Consider the following 15,316-nt stretch of genomic DNA (forward strand, 5'->3'; position numbering starts at 1 on the left):
TGAACTGGATTTGCACCTACCCAGCAGAGCGAAGTTCCTGTTTCCATCCGTTATGGAACTGAATCGTGTTTTCAGTAAATCAGCAGCAAAGACGTTTTTGGACTAACGTTTTAAGGGTTAAATCACTCACTAATCACATATTTGTTATGTTCATAAATAATTAGTCCAATATTTTCATGACAAAAATGGACCAGTTTTTAACAAATCTCAAAGCATGACGCATTTGTAAAATTTTAAATGTATTTTAGTGGATAATAAGTCTGAATAAATCTGTTTAGTTGTGGCTTCAGTATTTACACACTAAATGGACCTGCTAAAGGGCACACTGTTTTATTGTTCCGTTGCAAGACTCTCACTCCCTAATTTTCTTTCAGACGTTTATCATTGTTTATGTTGCTTGATTTCCTGCTGAAGGCCTCGTCTTTGTTTTGGGCAGTATGTGGTTTGCTGGAAGCTTTCTGTTTTTACTGGTGCATTTGTTCTGTGTCTTTTTAGGAGACTCAGCGACTTTGAGGAAACAGTGCAGCGTTTTTTTGGACGACGAGGTGGTCTGCAAGAAGCAGAATGTGTTCAAATACCTGCCAAGGATTTCGGAAGGGTGTGCAAAAACACCACTGATTGAAAGTGAATTAATTCCACATTGTCAGGGTCGGACTGGGACAGAACATAAAATGGGGCTAAAATACTATTGGCCCCCATTAGCAAATCAGATTGCTAAAAAAAAAGACTGAAATTTGCAAAGCGGGCAGTTTGAACTTGTAAGGACATGGTGTAAAGGGATGCATACATTTGCGCTTGCTTCTGGCAATGTTAGTAGTAATCAGGGAACTCCATAATAACAACTGGCCCACCACACTACAAAACAGACCGATTAGAGAGAAAAAAAAACGTCCCACCCTGCCATGTCAGGCATGCCTATCTCTAAACTGGGGTGGCATGGTGAGCAAAAGAACAATGGATTTTACCCAGATCTATTGACTAGGGGGGGAATGTTTGATTTGCTCTGCATTTCATCCATCATCTATGAATTTTAGGCATTCATATCGGGCACTGCTGGATTACACTACAGACCAGTCCAGCACTGCAAATTTTGAGACTCTGAATTAGGATTTTGTGAATGTATTCTTGCAAACTGCATTTACAAAGATAGAAAATCTGCTTGTGTGGTGGATTTGACACATTCATAAACACAAACACATGATCGGGGTCTGTTAATCTTCATAACATCCAGAATATGCATGCCATAATAATATCCACAAACGCATGTTTATTAGTATTCAAAACCATTGTCAAATAGTTTACCAACATTGAAATAAAAGCAAACCTACTCATGAGGCCACACTTATCAACTCCTACATCACATCCGGTACCTGCCCCGATGACTGGAAACGCGCAGAGGTGAAACCCCTCCTCAAGAAACCAACGACGACCCTACCAACCTGAAGAACTACCGTCCTATCTCTCTCCTCCCCTTCGCAGCGAAAGTTACAGAAAGACTCGTGAATGCCCAGCTCACTGCCTTCATCGAGGAAAACGGCATTCTGGACACCTCCCAGTCCGGCTTCCGCAGGAACCACAGCACTGTGACCGCTCTCCTCGCTGCCACCGACGACATACGCATGCTGCTCGACCAGGGACACACTGCATCTCTCATCCTCTTAGACCTCGACGTCGCCTTCAACACCATCTCTCATCGCACACTAGCCACCAGGATCCACAACCCGGGAATACAGGGACACGCCCTCGACTGGCAGAACCCAGAGGGTCAGACTCCCCCCTTTCCTCTACGACCCCACTGACATCGTCTGCAGAGTACCCCAAGGATCCTCACTAAGCCTGACACTCTTCAACATCTACATGGTCCCCATTGCCGCCATCACCAGACAACATGGGTTCAGCACCGTATCCTACGCTGACGACACCCAACTCATCCTCTCCCTCACCAAGAACCCAGAAATGACCAGACCAGCTTCCAGGAAGGGATGAGAAACGTGGCAGCCTGGATGAAGGACAGCTGCCTAAAGCTCAACTCCGAGAAGACTGAGGTCCTCATCCTCAAACCCTGCACCTCCGCCTAGGGCAACAGGTGGTGGCCCTCCGCCCTCGGGAGCCCTCCCATCCCTACAGACCACACCCGGAACCTCAGCATAATCCTCGACTCTTCCCTCTCCATGAACAGCCAAATCAAAGTTATCTACTCTGCCAGTTTCAACTGCCTCCGCATCCTCCGTAAGACATTCAAATGGATCCCCCCGACTACAGAGGGACCATCGCCCACGCACTCATCACCAGCAGACTCGACTACAGCAACGCCCTCTATGCCAGAATCAACACAACTCTTCTATGTAAGCTCCATACCATCCAGAACGCTGCAGCCAGACTCGTCCTGGGGAAACTTCACCACAAACACATGACCCAACACCTGCAAAACCTTCACTGGCTCCCCATCGAGAAGAGGGTCACCTACAAACTCCTCACCCATGCCTACAAATCCCTCAACAACATCGGACCCAAATACCTCAACAACCGATTATGTTTCCTGAGGTCCCCTGCATCCACAGATCTTGACGGGCGGGAGGGGGTTCTCCTACATCGCAGCAAAGACCTGGAACGCCCTCCCTGTCAACATCAGATGCTCCGCTACATTGCACACGTTCAGGGAAGATCTCAAGACCTGGCTTATCGACCGACCCGGAGCAGCTTTCTTCCCCCGCCCCAGCGCCTTTAAACCCTCGCAGGTGAGTAGCGCGCACTATAAACCACTGATTGATTGATTGATTGATTGAACCTTTCTAGAGTGGGAAAGGACAGAAAGTACCCCTATATTTCTTAGGGTTCAGGAGGAAGAGGCTTCTTTACAGAGAAAATAGTCTCCCTCCGAATTAAAAATGTTTATAGGTGAAATGCAAATTGCCCCATAATTTACTCAAGGAATTTTCCAGCTGGTAGAAATTTCAAATTAGTAAATCTTTTGCAAACTGTCAGATATATTAAAAAGCACTCCAGAGAGTTTTTGAGAATCCCATAAAATCCCAAAACTAGATACGTGCATAGTTGTGTACTTACATGTCTCCAACTTTTCAAACCTTTCCATTTGAAAATGGGAAAAAGTGGTTATTTAAAAATTGGTAGGCACTTTCCTCAATGTTGTATACAACCGTAAAAGTAAGTTTACAGCTGAAACTACCTCATTTACACCTGCCAGGAATTTCGTAAAAGGATTCCTGGCGGGCTTAAATGCATTCATTACTGGAGATTCCTCCCCCACTAGTAGAGAAATCATCAATCATAATTCTCATTGAAAGGATGGAAAGAGGACACTCAGAGGTGTGGTTTGCGTCGGAAACCCATAAACACATACGTGTGTGGCCATTCTCAAAATCTAATCTAACACCTTCACACCTAGGCAATTATTGTAAAGTTACTCCGACTGAGAGCTGGAGTAACTCCCATTCCTGAATAGGAAGGCGAACGGATGACAGGGTTTATTCAATGTCCAAACTTGTTATCACCATGACAAAAAAGAACAAGCATTTGCAATGCAATAGGTCTCGCATTTGCAAGAGTTTGATCTATTGGCATTGTAAATGACAATGCCTTTTATATATGCATTTTGAAAAGCTGATTTTTTTGCCATCTGCTGTTCATTAAAACTTTTTTTTTTTAATACAGCACATCTGCTCGCCAAGTTCAAAGGCTTTGCTAATGCTTTCTTTACTCAAATGTTTAACAAATGAGAAAACTGTCCTACTGGCACCAGTGCAGCTTATTAACAAAAGTGATACAAAATGGGATGATGGACGGAGCGCTTGAACAAATCAAACACTCACCCCCAGTCAACTGATCTGGGTTTAATCCATCACCATTATTTAGTTCACTCAGCCACCCCAGTTCAGACATGGCTATATGCAAATCAGTCTGACCCTGTGCCTTATGGGAACAGTCCAGCCCGAACTGCCAAGCCATGTCTTCCCTGGACCGGAAACAAGCATCCTGGGACCGGTTTCGGATTCATAATCCTCATCAGCCAGGCAATCTTGAATCCAGTGGCCAAGTGAACAAGGGACTCACGTCTGAGTATACCCTGCCACACTTAGGGCGAACAAAGCGATACAAAAGGGGATGATGGACGGAGCTCTTGAACAAATCAAACACTCACCCCCAGTCAACTTATCTGGGTTTAATCTGTAGTGTAGTTCCTATTATCCCAATAGGCTCTGCGCATTGGAATAATATCTTCAATAGTATAGACGTAGGACAGAGGTTAACTAGGTCTTCTACTGTCGATATTAGACTTAAAGTTATGTGTGTGCCAGCTAGCTCAGAGTTCACTAGAAACTTTCTCGAATAGACAAGGAGGAGTATAACCTCCCTGGATAGACAAGAAGGGATTTAGTTTCTGACAACCATAGAACATGACAACTTTGCTCTCCCCTAATCAAGAGTGTATCTCTAGAGTCGTGTGAAAACAAAAGACAACTTATTTTACTCAGTCAGTTCAGTGCATTCTTAGTTTCACCAGATTGTAGAGAAAAGGAAGAGACGGGCGTGTTCAATAAAAAGATGTGATTTATTGATCAGTCTCTTTTCTCATACAAGAGAAATGAATTGCTATTATTGCAATACTTATTGTTAAGTAAAGTGCATACAGTAATAACAGAATTATAAAATAATACTGTAAAAGCATTGATATGGTTTCTTAGCCATATGATACTTAAAATGGATAAAATAGATACATACATATATACATTGACTAATCGTACTCAACTGGTGCTTCTAACTACGCCTACCCCAATGTACCTGACCTAAGCCTAATACGTGGGCGGGAGTAGATAAGTAGCAGTGTCATGTATTCCTATAGGTTCTGAATCGATCCCCCTATTCCGGACCCTATTCTAGTTAAACAAACCAACAAGTTAACTAGCAGTCAGCCCATGAGGCAGAAAACCCCCATGATGCAGATACCGTTATCTGACGCAGTCACACTACGGCACAGGAACGTGTTATCTGATTAGGTCATAACGCTTGCGATCTAATTAGACAAGCGATATTCCTCCAGCCCCTGATAAGGCATACGGAGTTCTCATAACAAATCAAACCTATGACAACCTGGGCAAAACCCTGCGGCCATTGTTTTGATTTCACCGAGAACTTCAGTAAAAGAATGTGCTAACGAGCAAGTCGTATGACATCCTTATTGACGTATCTATGTCCATCCTTACGTCAATCTCGGCACCTTAAAGGTATAAATATTACCGATCTTGCCCTATGCAAACACACGCGTGGTGACGAGACGGAGCAGCCATACTTGCCGAAGCCAAGAGCAGAGCAGACCCCGCTGGCAGCAGCCCCGCCTTCCTGACGCGCTGAGAGACGCGCTGCTTTCTCCTGCCGAGAATCCAGCACCGGAGTTTCTGGGTAGCCCTCGCAGGCAGCCTGGAATATCGAGACCAGAGAAAGAGATACCATTCCTCATTCATCCTAACTTCCAGGTACAGAACTGAATGACCCCTCACAGAGAATTCTTTAGTTATTTACTTGGCAAAAACCAACTTAACTTAAACTGTAACTTTCTATTCCCGCCCTCGTATTAGACTTAGGTCAGGTACACGGGGTAGGCGTATCTAGAAACACCAGTTGAGTACGTTTAGTCAAATGTATATGTGTATATAAATATATTTTATTCATTTAAAACATCTTATGGCTTAGAAACCATATCAATTTTTTTACAGTATTATTTTATACTATTGCTTTTAATGTATGCACTTTACTTAGCTATAAGTATTGCAATAATATCGATCCATTTCTCTTGTATGAGAAAAGAGACTGATCAATAAATAACACCTTTTTATTGAACACGCCCGTCTCTTCCTTTTCTCTACATTCTGATGAGACTAAGAATGCACGTACTGACTGAGTAAAATAAATTGCCTTTTGTTCACACGACTCTCGAGATATACTCTTGATTAGGGGAGAGCAAAGTTGTCATGTTCTATGGTTGTCAGAAACTAAATCCCTTCTTGTCTAATCAGGGGAGTTAATTCTTTCCTGAACATTCGAGAAAGTTTCTAGTGAACTCTGAGCTAAGCTGGCAAACCCAAAACTTTAAGTCTAGTATCGACAGTAGTAGACCTAGTTAACGTCTGGCGTAGGCCTTTACTGCTGTAGGTATTATTCCAATGCGCAGAGCCTATTGGGATGATAGGAACTACACTACATGGCGCCCAACGCGTTTGGAAAGGGCGATAAAACTAACGTAAGACATTTAGAGTAACTCAGTCGTGCTTTCTCACTCAGACCCCTTTTCCCAAATACTCCAAAGACGTCTGGAGTGGGTGAAAGGTTATATCCGCCAGACCTCGCAGGAGGGAACTCCTATGTAAGGTTCTTGGTATATTCAACGTTGAAGGATAAACAGTTCCAAAATATTGTGCATCTAATCTTTGTTTCCATAAGAAACCTGATCTGCAAACAAAAGAAATAACCTTCAGGACAGTAAAATGTCAGACAATGAAGAAGAAAGAGAGGCAGTTAGATTAGCAGCTGAACTCGCAGCGGCTGATGCTGCAGCACTAGATGCGGACGGGGATATAATACTCATCCCGGTCATCAAAAGGAGATCTATAACCCTGAAACTTATAGAAAATGGACTGACACCTAGAGGTGGCACAGTCATATTCGTAATTGAGGCACACGAATATCGGCAGACAGAGGTATACTATTCATGGATACATTTTCCAGCAGCAAATGCTGTAACAAAGTACTTCCACTATTACAAAATAGAGGAACCTCCTAATGAGTACACTCCTTTCGAGGAGGTGGAAGTACCACTCAAATTTCAAGAGCATTTGCTCTTATTTGATGGCGCCCTAAAACATAACAATCACATCACCAGGCTCGGTCCTTTAGGTAGACCAGGAGCAACGTGGCCGGTCCTAGCCGGATACACACCACATCCAGACATCGATGGGATGTCTGCACCAAACCTTTTAACACAGCTAAAACAATTAATACAAATTCATAGACAATTAGTTCAGTATGTGATGCGGACATCAACAATTCAGCCAGCGATTAAACTTCCACAGCTGACCCCTCACCAGGGGAACACAAATAAAATTACACCACAGAACATCCAATCCTGCCTAGGTAAAGTACCGGCTAAACGGGAACAAGTACCATTCTGGTTGGCACAGAAAATTACCCAAATAGAGGCGGTGTTTCCTGACACCACCCCGCTAGAAAAGCACAGGATTCTGACTATCTGTCTTCCAATGGGAATCGCACCACACATTGAGGACTGTGACACTTGGGGTACAGTCTTTGCTTCCATCTACACAAAAACGCACGGTGTTCCATCCATTTCGGTAATACCAGATGTGCTAAAACAAATTCAAGATGAATATGGTCCTGAACCCGCTTTAACTCTTGGTATGAAATTACTAAAAGACTTCAAGCAGGTCTCGGCTATATTATTAGCCAACATAAAGGGAGAAGCAGCAAACGTGGCGATCCGCCAGAGGTTAAAAGAGACAGATATAGCAGACCAACCAGCTGAAATTGCCAGAATCATAGAAAAATCCTATGAGAAACTAGGTAGAGATAGTTTAGGTGGAATACCAGTAAAACCACAACTGACTGAAAGTCCAGGAAAAATATTTTTTAATAATAATTCACCAAAAAAGAACTGGGATGGAAACAAACAATCCAATCCTAAAGAAAAGAAATTCCAGTCCAGAGGAAGGTCTCCTATGCGAAGAGAAAAATCTCTGAACCAAAGACACAGGTCACCCCAGAGTGACCCCTCTGGGAAAAGATATAACCTTAGAAATAGGGATAATATAAAAAAGCCTGATAGATATCAAGACATTGATACCCGTCCCTCTCAATCTTTTCAGACTTCCTCGCAGAAATCAGAAAGAAGAGGACGATCAGAACAAAGAGAAGAGCACACCAAGTCCAAAGACAAGGAACCTGCTCAGTTAAAAAAGAAATTACAATTTCCAAAAAAGACGGTAGCCAGTATCAAGGTAGTTAACAATGCCGAGAATACTGAGGACACAACTGAAAAACGGAGAGTGGGCTCAGACAATGCTAGACAGTGCAGCAGAAGTGAGCATAGCTCGCAAAGTCCTTATGAATCATCTGGAGACAGTGGACACGAATGAATATCTTCAAGTGGAAACTGCGGACACCAGAGTTAGCAAACCTCACAAGATATACGAGATAACATTACGTATAGAGGGAGATAAGACTAGGAAAATAAGGGGATTATTTTGGGATAACCTATCCGAGGGCTATGACATCCTTCTAGCTGAAAAAGACTGGCCACCAGAGTTTGTTAGGGAGTGCCCTCATGGCGAAGAAATAATTATGCCTGCCTTCTCGAATCATATCCCGATTCATAAAAAATACACACTTGCCAGAAAATGGGCAGTGGCTTTAGCTCCTGCCTTATATAAAAATCATGTAGGATGGGAAGAGGACTCTCCTCCTCACAAAATCCAGTTAAAATCACAACCAACTGCACAAAGGCAGTACCCAATTAAGCAAGAAGCTAAAAAACAGGTAAATGAAATACTAGATCAGCTAGAATACCAGGGGGTGATTGAAACTTGCACCTCACAAATGAACAACCCTTTGTTTCCGGTCTCCAAACCAGACAATTCATATCGTCTAGTTTTGGATTACCGACACCTTAACACATGTTGCAAAACTTTTGCAGTGCAAAACTCACACAGTGCTGCACTAATGAATAACATAGTGCGCAAGAAATACAAAACAACCTTGGACATCTCTAATGGATTCTTTTGTCAAAACATAGCACCAGAGAGCAGATATTTAACTGCATTCTCAATAAATGGCACTCAAAAAAATTCTGTCGGTTAGCCCAGGGGTACAAGAACAGCCCGGGGGTATTCTCAGCGAGAGTAACAGAATTACTACAACTATATGATGATGAAGCATTATCTTATGTCGATGACATCTACTTAACAGATGATGACTTGGAGACTCACTTGAAGAGAGTGAACACCATAATACTTGGGTTCGCAGCAGAGGGTTACAAATTCAACTTTAAAAAATCCAGAATTGCCCATCTAACAGTCTTGTACGTAGGATATGAATTATCAAGTATAGCCTGGCTGACAATTTTCTAAGAACTAGAAGAATTGAAAAATCTAGAATATGAAAAAACATACCCTCTGCCAATCGACATTCTGCCTTTACGACATTACGCCTGTGTAATCTATACAGACGGACATGCTCAACCCCCCGTTTGGGGAGTACAGGCATACAACCCCACATGTGAGATTACAAAAGAAGTGTGGCGCGGAGGTAAACTAAAACATCTATTAACATAATCACACTCAGTAGAAACCAATTCAGAAAAACAAACTGAAATAATAGCATTGAAAATGGCGCTAGATAATGCGGATCGCGAATTCCCGACACTTATAGTGTCAGATTCATATTACTGCGTCAAATCATATAACAAGGATTTGCAGACATGGATTCGAAACAGTTACAAAGATGACACAGATGCACCAATAAAGCAGAAACTGCTCTGGGAACAAATAGCTCTTTTACAGAAAGAACTACCAAAGACTCACGTGACACACTCACTGAGTCATCAGCGTGATGGCGTTCACGTTGCAGGGAATTCATTGGCTGAGACAGCCACAGCGGCAGCCACTAAATCGGCTCCCGTAGATCGAAAAAAGCGTACATTAAAATACATTGACGGTGAAACAGTGCTGGCAGTGAAAACGTCATCAAAAGGCGACTGCTCAGCGTTACCGATCAACTATCCACTCAATTATACATACATAATCGATGCAAACTCCGTCCCTTTTGCTCGAATCCCTGGAGTGGGGGATAGAGTGATTCCAAACATGGACAGGAGAAACTTGTTAATCGCAGACGCACATATGGGCGAGGGTCTCAGACACCTCAAACTAAAAGATTCTCTGGAAGAATTACAATCACGGTACTGGTGGCCAGGCATGAGTCTGCGTCACACCATGTTTGTAAAAAACTGCCCAAACTGCAACAGAGATCGCAGTGGGGAGAGAAACAGTTTAATACCTCATCGGTTTACTCCAGGAAGAATCAGGAGTAAAAAGGAAGGGTTGCGATTAACTTATACAGGCTAGTTCCACTTATAATGTAGATCACCAGCACTCGGCTGACGTCCGGACTGTTATACAAAGATTTGCGAGTCTAAATGGCATATACGCTAAGAGCATGCTATGTTTGACCATTGTCTCCACTCTAGCCCTCAGGTATGGGGGGAAACATGGCCAAATGAGCATAGCCCAGCGGGAATCTTCTCACTTCCTTCCTGAGGGTACGGGATGGTGTAAAGAAAAAACCAAGGCATAAAGCAATCTATAACAGAAAGGATATTAGGTACGGGAGCTGGGTGGGTCAAACATCTAATAAGTGTCCAACGTAGTCTCAATAACTTGCCAAGAAATTCTCTGAAGGGATTCAGTCCGTACGAATTATTATTCGGAACTAGGATGATTATCTCTGACCTTGACAGTCAGACTTCAGTGGTGAAAGAAAAAAGCTTTGATATCAAAGACCGTTTGGCTATTTTGCAGGACTTAAACAAAACAAGAAAAGACCTGAGCAACATAAAGTTGAAACAACAGCCAACAACCACTGAAGAACCACCACCTGTCCCAGCAAGACCTGTCTGGATTCCTAAAGTCGGGGATCTAGTCAGGGAGAAGATCGCGGTAAAGAAGGAATTTGGGCCTTCTTACAGAAAAGCAGTTCCTGTCTTGTCTGTCAACGGGACAAGATCAGTTGTGCTACCGCCACTTGCTGGAAAAAAGGAGAACCGAGTTGTATCCATCGACCTGGTAAAACCACAACATGTGGCCGATAACAAACAGTAGGCCAAGTGGACTCCCAATAAGTAGCAGAACACCAAGGTTTGCTACCAGTACAGAGGTTCTTACGAAGAGGCTCATCACATTCGAAACGCCTACAGAAGAACAACAAGGACTATGCAACAATGCAATAGAACTCAGACCTCGGAAAACCCAAATAAAAACATTTAGCAGAGACACACCAATTTACAATGAAGTACCAAGTGAAAATGCAAGAAACAAAAATGCTGAACCGATTGGAACAATTGACAGAACTGCATCCGGCTACTTCATAAACTTCGATGATTCCTCTGAAGGCTTCAGTGAATCAAAGACACAGCCATCATCAAAAACCTTTAAAGATAAAGCTAAAGAACTTTTGAAACAACTGAAAGAAACATATCTGATTTCTCCATGGATTGAATTTTGGGTGGGTTTTGGTGCATTTATCCTCATACTTTGGCTCATCATGGTACTTACTTTGGGACGCTTCATTGAGGGAAAATATGCTAAAATGGACACAGCAAGTCAGAAAATCAACTTGATCCTCAAACCACACACATCTTCACACGTCGAGAAAAGAGAACTTTCTTCAGCCAACTTCACAGCCAATCCGATACCTGGTGGGGTAGCCTGGGACAACACTGACTATGAAATTTATGGTCCGGTCGAGATCCTGAAATATCCACACCAAATTAAGATCTCCTTGAGTGACTTTGTAAAACCAAACTCATTTGCTGATGATTGGGACTTCGAAAGCATTAATAATATGATGTCTGACTTAGTAATGTCTGCTAAATTTACCAAACATGATTATTTGCAGGGTTCTACCAATTATGATAGTATGTACTGTTATAACCACTATGGTAACCATTTTTTACATAGATCTGCACAACCTAGAAATGTTTTAAATTATAATCAATGGGAACATTGTGCAACACCTCCAATAGGGAGCTCAAGAACCGTTTACGACAAATATTCATATTTTTCAGGTTTTAACACAAGTAATGCTGAAGCATTTTATTTTAAATTGTCAAACAAGACAGGGACCAAGACCATGATAACCAACACAAAATTGTTATATTCAGACTCATTTTTTGAAAAAATGAATACCTTTGGATTTGATTATTGGGACAAAAATGTTGAATTGAAAAGTGTTTGGGGTACAAAAGAATGGCAAGTACAGGGTATAGAAGCTTTGTTTAGAGCCTGCATGATCCCAGAACAAATGATATTTTTAAATGACACTGTTCAACAGACCACCTGTCTTGGCTTAGCCAAAATCAAAGATTTAAATAAACCGTCTATTCCAAAGCCAACAATGTTTAGCAATAACTCTGATACAGATGAAGAGATAGACGTAAACCATATATTAAACCAAAACAGAACACATCCTGATTGGAAACAGTGGTTGATCTGGCCCACAGATACTAATAACTGTCAAGACAGATTCCTGAACAAAACGCAGGGGTTCAAAATGACCAGGCCAGACCCTAGATATCCCCAAAGACATCACCCAGGGATAATAACCACCTACAGTGTGGGTAAATTATGCCTTCAATGGCTACAAACTTCCACACTGGCAGAAATTAAGCAACACCTAACTTTACTTACTGATGGTGCTGACTTGCGTGATTTCATAATGGGACCACGCAAACAGCGTCAAAAACGTTTCATAGCAGCCTCTGTATATGCAGCATACAATGAGGCCTGGAAGGTTACTCAAATTGAAACAGCAGAGAGAATACAGGAAATTGACCGTATTAATTTGGAAAAATCACTTTCTGTAGTGGACAATGGGTTAATGACTCTGTCCTCCAGAATTTTTTCTTTGGACAGCATTGTGTCTTCAGCAATCGACATATTGTCGCAAGACTTACTGTTATTACAACACGGTCAGTCACAATTGCGCTCTATTGTACAGCTTGGCTGGACGTTACAAAATCTACGTTCAGGCTATGTGCCTTGGCGTTTAATCAACACAACGTCACTATTCCAAATCTTTAACCTTACTGATAGACAAATCAGTATGGCGCAAAGGGGTGCTGATTATACAATCTTGAGCATTGAAAAACTAGAAAGATTACCAGTGACAATGTCAGAACGACCTGTCAGTGAATGGATAATACATGGGATAATAAATATTCCAATCTCAACCTTCAGGTTTCAATACTGCCAAAAATATATACAGGCTGGCATGTACGAGAAATTGGGAAAGGGGTACCTTAAAACAACATGGAACCTGCCCTATTCACATGCATGTGTCAGTAATAAAGGACAGAAAGTGTTTCTTAGTGGCAACAATTGTGCGATGTCACTAAGTGGCACACTTCTGTGTAACGGAATTAGTTTGCATGGAGCCTGTGAAGGGAATTCATACAACCTTTCATGTCACCAGCAAGGCGCACCTGCAACAGAAATAGAACCATTCTTTCAAAGACTCTATAATGGGAGTTACATTCTTATTGTAGACCGCAGATGTTGTAGTCTTATGCCCGGGACTCCTTATCTAGTAACTACTACTGCGAAGGTCAAGTGCTGTGGACGCTCATTGTTCCCCAGCTCCTTCCCAGACAGGGAGGCAAGGGCATGGCCCGATTTGAAAATTACTTCTATTCGAATAGATACTTTAAGCAGAATGAAAACAGTGCTTCTTCAGACGCCTACCAGGCTCTCGTCATCAAAAGAAACGTATGATCTACAAGTCGCAAGGACGACTGCAGAGATACATACATTATTATCAACTAATTCCCCCGTACATTTCGCGGAAATCCTGAATGAAATCTTAAATATTTCTGATACAAATGGGGTCTCAAAGGTATTTAAGACAGTATTTTCGATGGCATTAACACCATTCAAAGCCATACTGGGTATTTTTCCAGATTTCGTCCATTCGATTTTTGGCGGACTTCCCCTGATCTTGGGACTAATTGCAGGAATCCTATTCTTAGTCCTTATTTTTCGTTATGGCAACCCATGTCACAGACAAAACTCTTGCGACAAGGGAAGAAACAATCCTAGCCATTGGATACCGGGACCGGATATCAAAAATCCTGGGACTCTCCCGGCTTAGAGACCTGAACATGACTTGGTTTCTATCATTTCGACCAATGTGGCAAAGATGTGTTTTACCTGTATTAAGGTGTCTGCTATGCGGAGAAGAATGCGTGTTAGACACCTGTCTGACGCTACAATCGGATGCGCCGATGGATGCAGAAACATTGTTGAGCCCGATCAAGGTTCATGCTTTGTGCTGCCCTCAAAGGCTACCAATCCTGATGACGGCATTCGTGGAAGCTTCACCACTGCGATTGATGGGTAGTGCAGTTCAAGATGAAAGCAGCATCGAACAGGTACGACCTTCTGTCAGCAATGCGAATCAGAATGTCAATGGAGACAATCATGCACAAGAATGCATGATTACACCTATTTCCGAGTTAGTGGAACTTTCCCAGGAAGCTGTTGACAGCTTTTTCGAAAGCCTAAATGATATGATGTTCTCACCCGAACAGAAATAGAGACTTTTGAGCAAGCTCGCACACGGCGTTCCCTGAATTCGGCCTTCAACTTTAAATAATAAAGTCACATGAACTATTTTTCACTCCAGTCCACGGACAGCAACTCTTTCAGAAGCCCCAATTCATTCTTTTCGGTTTTTCGGGACACTTATCTTCTGCTTAAAGTAAGAAACTATTCCTAAAGAACTAAGATTTCTATTTTTAGATACTTTATAGACTTTAGCTGCCCGCTGGTATGTTCACAAATATTTTATTCTGTGATGGAATGGTTTCGAAACTTTTTTCTGTATTTAAGAAACCATTTCATGTGTAATTCTCATATACCAAATAAGCAATAATGTATACAAATGCGTGATTACTTTAGCATTATTCCATAGCTTGAGTGCATCCAATATATATGTCTGCAAATTTTCCGTATATTTGAAGAATTTCAAAATGCATTTATGTATTTTGGGGTGGTAAGGTATACACACTACTCTATAGTATGTTGTACTATGTTATACTATGCCTAGATTAGTAAATATGTCCATAGTTAGCGTGGAGTGGGTGTCATGTATTCCTATAGGTTCTGAATCGATCCCCCTATTCCTGACCCTATTCTAGTTAAACAAACCAACAAGTTAACTAGCAGTCAGCCCATGAGGCAGAAAACCCCCATGATGCAGATACCGTTATCTGACGCAGTCACACTACGGCACAGGAACGTGTTATCTGATTAGGTCATAACGCTTGCGATCTAATTAGACAAACGATATTCCTCCAGCCCCTGATAAGGCATACCTAGTTCTCATAACAAATCAAACCTATGACAACCTGGGCAAAACCCTGCGGCCATTGTTTTGATTTCACCGAGAACTTCAGTAAAAGAATGTGCTAACGAGCAAGTCGTATGACATCCTTATTGACGTATCTATGTCCATC

Source organism: Lissotriton helveticus, chromosome 9, assembly GCF_964261635.1.
Source record: "Lissotriton helveticus chromosome 9, aLisHel1.1, whole genome shotgun sequence".
Taxonomy (NCBI): domain Eukaryota; kingdom Metazoa; phylum Chordata; class Amphibia; order Caudata; family Salamandridae; genus Lissotriton; species Lissotriton helveticus.